At 40.0% G+C, this 9,519-nt stretch overlaps 1 pseudogene; it reads right to left on the reverse strand.

Moving 5' to 3' along the window:
• Nucleotides 1–1,032: 1,032 nt before the first annotated feature.
• LOC130135646 (uncharacterized) lies at nt 1,033–2,228 on the reverse strand (annotated as a pseudogene).
• Nucleotides 2,229–9,519: the final 7,291 nt, after the last annotated feature.

Raw genomic sequence — 9,519 nt, forward strand, 5'->3', positions numbered from 1 at the left:
TCGAACTTTATCCTCGTCTTTATTCTCATTGGGAATCATGTTTTTTGGTTTAGGTTTTGATTGCTGACCCAATCTAATGTTTTTGCAAATCGTGCAACTCACATCTTTGAGTAATGAAGTTCAATTTCATAAAAATCATCTTTCTTTAAAAGTACTTGAAATATTTCAAACAACCCCGAGTTAGGCTTTTACGCCTAACTTTCAAAATGTTTCGAAAATAAGTTTAAGAAAGACTTGCTTAAGGTTTCATATATCTTTGCTTGGTCACATTCTCAGTTGAGTCCACAAGATGATACTTTGAGACGGTAAGGTTGTAATCGTACCAGTAGGAACTTCTTGTGCAACAACTAATTTTTTCATCCATTGTTGCCAAACAGGAAAAATTAAAGGTTTGTTTAAGATTGACAATCACCTCCTCCAAAAGACAAAAGTGTGACTCAAGGCAAATGCACCGAGTTGCGATTGGCAACTGAATCTTTCGCGATGGGATAACGATGAAGGTGTCGAATAACTAAATTCGATCCTATCAATGATGTAAGAAAGTAATGGAAATTCATACAACACAAGAATTTACGTGGTTCAGCAGGGGAAATGTTTCGCCTACCTACGTCCACGGGGAGATGAGATCCGTTTTACTAATAACATATAAAAGTGTACAGCCACTCTTTCTCATACCCTGCTCTCTATTTAGAGACCCGTTTCGCTCTAAATATATATAGCGAAACCCTACATGGCATAAATTACAAAGTTGCCCACATAGCCTAAAATATTTAACTTTCCCATATAAATCCTTCTATGACTAAACATAAAATACCTCATAATCTCTTGGATAATAGAATACAAGACATCAACCTCAACAGAAGGAATCTTGGAAAATTCAAGAACTCAAGGTAATGAAAGAGATAACACATAAATGATGGGGGAATGGAGAATCCTACATCGTAAACGGGAGATGGAAAATGTGGTAGCAACTCAGTCACAAGGGTCAGATTAACAAGATGATGGGCTATTTCATCGTATGTGATGATGCCTTCACTTAATTGCATGTAATGCCTCTGGAGCTTCAAGCCACAGATTTGAATATAATATAGTTTGGGGGACCTATTTGGTCCTCAACGTGAACAGTTCCATGCTCTTCTTAATGAACTTGGGAATTCCGTTGCTTATATTGCTTACCAAAGAACGAGCATCCTGCAACCCTTGTTGACAGCACCAAATCAGTATTCACGCATGCATGAGCAGACTTGTTCGAAAAATTCAAGATCTTGAGAATATTTGATCCATCCAAAGATGTCCTTTGCCTTTCCCTTCTTTTTTTTTTTTATGCAATTCGAGGGATTGATGATTACAACCTGAATTTTGTCATGCGAAACATCGCTCAACATGTATCTGTTCACCCTTACCAAAAAAAAAAAAAACATGTATCTTTTCACATACTTATCTATAAGCCACTCTGAAAGAGGATGCATCGCATCGACAAGTACATCCACTTTTGTCCATGGAGATGTGGACACTGATTCAGATACATCAAACGAGCCTTAGTGTCAGTAGGCTCGTCAACTCCTAAAGAAGGCCACTGTTCAAGTGACTTTGATTTGGGGACATGCACCATCGCAGAGAAAAAACACTAGTACACTGTGAAGTGTGATATCATGGATAATATCTCCTGGGGCTTCAAGATTTGTTCCTATTCCAATATTTCTGAGGAGGTGCCAAAGCAGGTTTATGCGTACCGTCTATGCTCCGAGGACCAACTGACATTGGTCCTTCCCAATTGAAGAGTTTTGCCACATTGTTGTATTGCAATGCATGTACTTCAGACAATGGGACAGAAGCGGAAGATGCACCCTTTTAGGGAGGCAATGAATCATTTTGTGCACATTCAATCTCCTTGTGACATAACTCAAGGTCGATACTTTGAGGAACAAAGACATGAGATTGGGGATTCAAACTTTTTCTTACCTCGATCGGTTTTTATGAAGTTTAGGATTAGGAGCTTTATCAAGTTGATGATTCGAAACTTTAGATTCTCTAAGCGCAAAATGCGAAAAAGTCAGTTCTTTTCAATAAGATGAATTTTTGTCAGCATCATTCTCGTCTAGCTCATTTTGGTTGAGCTCATCCTTTTCAAACATTAAAACAGAATCTTGGGCAAAATCACTTCCTTTAGCAGCATTCCGTTTGCATGGAACTATAGACAGCTGTCTTCCAAAGGCTTGGTTTTTCATGTACCACCTCAAGGAATAGATTCAACAGAATCACTTGCTCGAGCACTGGCAGGTGATTATTTGCACAATGTTTGCACAAGTGTAAAAAAAAAAAAAAGAGAGATCGCAGATTTGGTTAATGATAAGAGATCATCCTGATCTCTCACGCTTGTCTTAAAGCAATACCGAAAAGGCTAGTCTCCCACTGAAGGAAGATGGAAGGACTTACGGGTCTTGGCATAGACGATGATGCCCGAGTGTTCATAAGGAGCTCCATTTCAAGAATCCATTGAGCCTTTATGCTTCACCATTTTCGGAAAATCAATCCGAGAAGGGATGGCATCTGAGCATTCCTAAATTCGAAATTTGACCTTAGGGTTACATTCGTGAATCCATTTCTTTCTTCAATCGTCAACGTGGATGAAGAAATGCTCTTAAATTTTGTGCTTCGGGTAGTCTCTATTGTTCTCAAAGTAGAGTCCACAGAAATTTCTCATCTTGGAGAATCTCATATCAATTTGACAGTCTTCTCAAAGGAAGAAATGTGCGAAGATTCCTTGGCATCAAGGCTACTTCCTTGGTTGGTGACATCTATAACTCATCGGAAGCTCTTTGATGGGTCCACATATATGGATGTAGACTATTCAAAACGATAATGTCAAAGGACAAGAAGAGGAATGAGCTATGATACATTTGGAATTGTTGAGCATTAGTAGCTGCAATTTTTGCGCCTTCAAATAGCTTCTTGGCATCTAATCCTGCGTGGAGATGATTATTGGTGGTCCGTGAAATGATCCTTCAAGGTGTGGATGTACACGAGCAAGAATTAGTCATCAAATGGTGCCCTCGAGTAAAAGGTTGTAATCGTTCCGAGTTAAATTTGATTTATTTAAAGAATGACTTGTTTCTCCCCTTGTGCAGAATTTGTGAGGACAAAAAGAGTTACTATAAGGCAAATTCTCGGGAATCGACATGATTGCATGAGGAGGACAACTTAGTCCAGGACTGCGCCATCGCAAAAAGAAAAGGGTGTATATCGTTCCCAAATTAGTCCAACTGAAAATGGAAATGACTTGTGCCATCTCTCATTTTGCAGATAAAAGAATGTGTTTGACCATGTGCGACAACAACTTCTTCCAAGAAAGCATGAGGAGGACGAATCGTCCATTTTGCTGTAAAGGATGTATATCGTTCTAATATAATTTCCTAATCAAGTATGGAAATGCTGTGTCCAATCCATTTTCTTCGCAGGCAATAGATGGGGAAAAACACCCAAGGAACAATGACTTCAAATATCGAAATAGATGGCGAAAAGTCAAAGGCGGACGAAAGCGAATGAAGGGAGTTGTCAAATACCCGAAAAGGCGAATTCAAATGAGGATAAATTGTATCGTTTCCAATTGTCTATTTTAATACCATTTTTGACATGATTCGCTTTTCCTTTGATAGAAAGCATCAAAGACCCGAAGGACAAATGCAAGTGAAGAGTAATGACGTACCGTTTCTAATTTTTCAATCTATAAAGATTCATGTACTAACACATTCTTTCTTATTCTTTACAGGGATACCAAGTCACCGTGCCGCAAGTAAGTACCCTTCTTCCAAAATTCAAATGGAAATCAAATAGAGAATTTTCATTACAAAGAAAGAGTTTTTGATGTTTTTATGAAAACAAGCACAAAAGTGAAAAATAAGAAAAAAGCACAAAAATGGAAATTGACGAAACCAGCTTTTCACAAAAGTTTTCAATATCATCTTTTATCTAGATTGTCTCTATGCTTGATGGATCAATCATTTTTATCAATATTTCCTGTGGAGATTAATCAACTCTTATGATCTTAATGAAATGAAAGGGAGATGTTAATCATGTCAAGTGAGAAATACTTAGGATGAGGAAAGGCAAATCATTCTTCAACACGTCCTATATACACTTTGAGAGTGGAGTGAAAAAAGAGAAACTCATGTTGTTTAAGGACAAGAGATTCATTTGCAAGTGGTACATGGATCGAAATGAAAAGAGGCATTTCCTTCTTCTATTCTATACAGTACAGGTGACCATAATTAGCCCATTTGAGCCGTTAAATGTGAAGAGTTTGCAAAATACCCCTGTCAAGAACCACCCCACGATGGGGCAAATTTGGAGGTTTCGGTTGATATTATATGGTGACAAGATGAGAAAAATTGCTTTGCTTTCACTTGTGTCAATCTTTTTGTGGTAACTTCAGGTGAGTCTTTACGGAAGTTTGAAACATCCCGAAATGAAGAAGAGCTTTTCTTTCTCTACCCAAATATTCATATCCTTTACTTAGCCAAGTTGAGCTTGAACATTCATTTCAAAAGCCCGAGTGGCGATTATCTCCCCACACTAGGGCAAGGCACATGATTTACCCAAGAAAATAGTGCTTATGTGACAATGTATAGAATGTCTTGAAAGTCCAAAGAGCTCAAAGAAAAAAAGTTCAGAAGAACAAAATTCAAATGAAAACTAGGGGACATGAAAAAGAAACGTTCTTAGTAAAAGTAAGGCCAATGCTCATGAAAAGGGAAGAAAAGTCACATCAAGAGAAAAGTTGTCATGTGAAAAAAAAAATGTGAAGAGTGAAATGCTTGCATGAGAAAAAAAAAGATCATTGCAAATGCAAAGGCATTTGAAAAGGAGCGAAGCTCTTATATTGAAATGATTAGTCAATAGAATTTCGAGGCGAGTTAGATTTCAAAAGTCAAGTGCTTTTGAAAAGATTGGAAGATATGGTAATGATGCCATGCTAATCAACAACTCTTAAATCTCTTTTGAAAAACCTGAGCTTTTTAAGTCTTTCACCAAATCAATGTTACAACCCTTTTCAAAGTCTCTTTTGATTGGGATGGTTTAGGCCAAAATATGGACTTCCAAAGAAGCTACCACTTGAATAAGTGGGGGCAAAGTTATTTTATCTCATCTTGAGGTTTCTTGACTTGTAAACCCGGTGAAGACGACATCGATAATTATTTCATTTCTTAGCCATTGATGTTCATCCATTGTTGAAATCATGACCAAACCTACCTTACGATCCTTTAAAAGACCTCTCAGATTGGTCAATGTGTACTTATTGCAAATGATCCTCAAAACCTTCGACATTGATAATGTGAGGTATATTGAAGGATCATACTATTTCCCACATTAATGGTTCGGATCAAACAGCCTTCTTGAGAGTATGTGAGAAGCACTTTCAAACTAAGGTGCTCTTGTTTGGCATACTTAATGAACCCTTTTCATGAGTCAAAGGTCTTTGTGGTAAAGATTTGTCTCCCAAGGGAATCTGATGATTGATGATATCCCCTAGCTTGATGGCAATTTTGTGATATTGAATGATGTTGAATATTTTCCAAATAATTGAAATTAACTTGAATTGCTTATGCAATCAACGCTTTCTCATTGGTGATACCCTTTTTATATTGTCTCTCATGACATGTGTTCAAACGACATTAATCTTGCCTAGTATGCTTTCGCTACCAGAGCGCTTGTTATAACATATTCCGTTAAATATGCAGTATCTATTTTGGAATCTCTTGATTGACAGGTACGACAATCTTTTGATTAACCTTTTACGTCACAGATCCTCCCAAGTGGAAACACACTTTCAAAGGGTTAGTGGGTCTATTCTTAAATCACACCTTCAAAAGGTTAGTTGGTGTAACCTTAAACCATACTTTGAAAAGATTTGTGGTCCAACCTTAAACCATACTTTCAAAAGGTTCGTAGTTTAACCTTAAACCACACTTCTAAAAGGTTCTGGGTCTTCCCAAAAACCCTGATTTCTAAAAGGTTCGGGGTCTTCCCAAAAATACTGATTTAAAAAAGGTTCCAGGTCTTCCCATAAACCCTGATTTCAAATGGTTCCGAGTCTTCCTACAAAGCCTAATTTCAAAGGTTCCGAGTCTTCTCACAAACCCTAATTTCAAAGAGGTTTTGGGTCTTCCCATAAACCCTAATTTCAAAAGGTTTCGGGTTTTACCATAAATCCTAATTTCCAAAGGTTTTAGGTTTTTCCCACAAACCCTATTTTCAAAAAGGTTTCGGGTCTTCTCATAAACACTGATTTCAAAAGGTTCTGGGTCTTCCCACAAACTTTGATTTCAAAAAGGTTTCGGGTCTTCCCATAAACCCTAATTTCAAAAAGGTTCCGAGTCTTTCCATAAACCCTGATTTCAAATGGTTCCGGGTCTTTCTATAAACCCTGATTTGAAATGTTCCGGGTCTTCCCACAAACCCTGATTTCAAAAAGGTTCCAGGTCTTTCCATAAACCTTGAATTCAAAAGGTTCCGGGTCTTCTCACAAACTCTGATTTCTCTTCTCACAAATCCTAATTTCAAAAGGTTCCGGGTCTTTCCATAAACCCTGATTTCAAAAGGTTCTAGGTCTTCCCATAAATCTTGATTTCAAAATGTTCCGAGTCTTTCCATAAACCCTAATTTCAAAGGTTCCAGGTCTTTTCATAAATCCTGATTTTAAAAAGGTTCTGGGTCTTCCCACATACCTTGATTTCAAAAGTTATGGGTCTTTCCATAAACCTTGATTTAAAAGGTTTCGGGTCTTCCCTTAAACCCTAATTTTAAAAGGTCAAAACCCTTTGTTACACGGTGAGATCTCGCCTTTGATCGAGACCCATTGTTGCATGGCGAGACCTTTTTTTGTCAAAACCCATTGTTACATGATGAGACATCCTTCTCTATCAAGACCATTTTTACATGTTAAGACCTTATCGAATTAAAGGATTCTCCTATTAGGTGAGTATTCGCAAAAAATAGAAAAATAAAAAAAAAATAATAAAAAAACATCAAAAAAATAAAAAAAATCAAACTAAAAAAATCCAATCACTCCTCACACCTTAGCTATTGTGCCATCCCATACCCTGCACTAACAAAATTTAGGTGTTTCTTATCTTTGAAAGGAACCTCTGTCAACTCCCATTAAAAGAGGGGCAGCTGTTGATACATAAATTTTGCTTAGTCATTTAGAATTTAATTACATAGAAAATTAGGGATTAATTTTTAACCCCTAAACAAAAATATTTTCATTAAATTATATGGCATATATGTATTAGGTGCATTTACGTTAATATGGCCTATTAGAAAATATTTTTCTTTTGTATTATTATTTTAAAAAAATTAGTTAATTAACTTTTTTTTTAAAAAGAGAAGAGAATCGGGCCGCTTTGACCTAGCTCAATTAGGTCTAACCCAGCCTCCTTTTCCTCTTTTCCCCTCCACGCAGGCCAGCCCATCCCCTTTCCTCTTTGGCTCGGTCCATGTGTTGATCATCTTCCTCACTCTACAGCGCAAAGGAAGGACAAAACGGAGTAGGGAAACAAAAGCAACGCAGAGGGGCAGGACAAGGCAACGGCCGACCTTGACAGGCTGGCGGTCGAGCATGACCGACCAGCCACAAAAGGCTCGTGAGGTCGCGTAAACTAGGGGGTTCCCGGTGGGGGGTGGCGGGAGAGAGAAACAGCGAGAGGGCAACGAAAAGAGAGGCTAAGAGAGTTTAGGGAGCAATAGCGAGTCTTGAGAGCGACTGGATCCCCGACGTTCGCCGTATCAGTGTCGTGGCCGAGAGTCCGCGCACATCCTCCCTTTCTTCGCACCAAGCCATGGTAAGTTCTGTTTCCGTGTGTTCGTCGGTTTCGGTTTGTTCGATTCGGGGTCAATCTCTCGAGGATTTTGGCTCAGAGGCGTGTGAGGCAACCGGATGTAGTGCGATCTATCACGTTTGCCCTCATTCACCGCTGCCGAGCCTAATAGGGAGTGCCACAAGCGGCCGCCTCTCTTTCCCTTGTTTCGGCTCCTCGTCTTTGTTTTCGGGCCCACTGGCTGGAGTTTGAGGCCATTTGGCTCGCGTGAGTTCCGGTCCGTGATGTCCTCATGCTTGCCCCTACTTCTTCGTGTGTCTCTTGGCAAGAATCTTGGTTCGTTTTGAGTCTCGGTTGATCCAAAAATCTCCCGTTCCTTAAATGCACTCCAACTGTCTATTAAAATGCCCCAAAGAGATTTGCTTTTTTCTGCCTCTTTCATGGCCGGGATCGAACCGTTGGTGCACATCGCGCGTTTTGTGTGATGTTTATGTGTTGTTAATGTTCCCAAGTGATCACCGTTTGGGCGTTTCCCCTCGTTCCACCCACCACCATCTCTACTTGGGTGTAAATTGGCTGAGGGACATCCTTGGCCGGTGGTGCCCGCCAGACGCGGTAGCTCAGCGAGCCGACTGCAGTTGGTGAAGTGACCGGCCAGTCCCTCGTAGGGCTTAGCCGGTTCGTGGTTGAGGCGACATGGGCAAAGGAAACTTGCGGTTCGGCACTCTGCTCGGGCGAGCATGCGGCCATGGGAGGCGAAGCGTCGGGTTAACGTTCCTAGGTGATCACCGTTTGGGCATTTCCCCTCGTTCCACCCACCACTATCTCTACTTGGGTGTAAATTGGCTGAGGGACATCCTTGACAGGCGGTGCCCACCAAACGCGGTAGCTCGGCGGGCCGACTACAGTTGGTGAAATGACCGGCCAGTCCCTCGTACGGGCTTAGCCGGTTCGTGGTTGACGGCGACACGGGCGAAGGAAACTTATGGTTCGGCACTCTGCTCGGGTGAGCACGCAGCCACAGGAGGCGAAGCGCCGAGCAGAGAGGGACGCAAGTCGGGTCGGCGGTTGGTGGCCGGGTCGGGCGCACTGGTCGTAACCGGGTAGGGTTTTGTGCTTGGGCCGATCTTAAGTTTAATAAGTTTTATTGGCTTTGGGCTTTTCTTGGTTTAGGACAAGAAATTTTTTAGGTTTTGGGCCATTCATGGGTGGGTCGAATTGGATAAATTTGGCTGAAATGTTATTTAGGTTTTTATTCCTAGTGGGCTGGGCTTAGGTGCTTTTTAATTGTTTTATTTGAATGTTGGGTTTATTCCGAATTGGGCCTAATCGCGGAGCCCACCTAGCGGTGGACCTGGGCCAGCGCGCTTGGGTTGACTTTGACCCAGTTCGGATGTGGAGATCCTACCCGGGTTAGTTTTGTATTATTATGATATTATATTATTATTTTAATATTAAAAAACTATTTTTTATTAAAAATGTTAAAAAATTAAAAAAATTTGAAAATTAAAAATTGGAAATTGGGCTTTGGAATTACCTTTTCTTGCCCTTTTTGTGTGATTAATTCCATGTTTGATTGTATGTCGTTTGATTCACACATTTTGAATTGCGTGTTTAATTTAACCTTGCATGTGGTTGAGTAGAGATGTTAGGTTATTGCTTGCGCACTTTTCATATATTGATTGTTGCTTCCCTTAGGCTA

This window comes from Syzygium oleosum, unplaced genomic scaffold, assembly GCF_021117445.2.
Source record: "Syzygium oleosum isolate NSW1041296 unplaced genomic scaffold, Sole_v2.1 Sole_v2.36, whole genome shotgun sequence".
Classification (NCBI taxonomy): Eukaryota; Viridiplantae; Streptophyta; class Magnoliopsida; order Myrtales; family Myrtaceae; genus Syzygium; species Syzygium oleosum.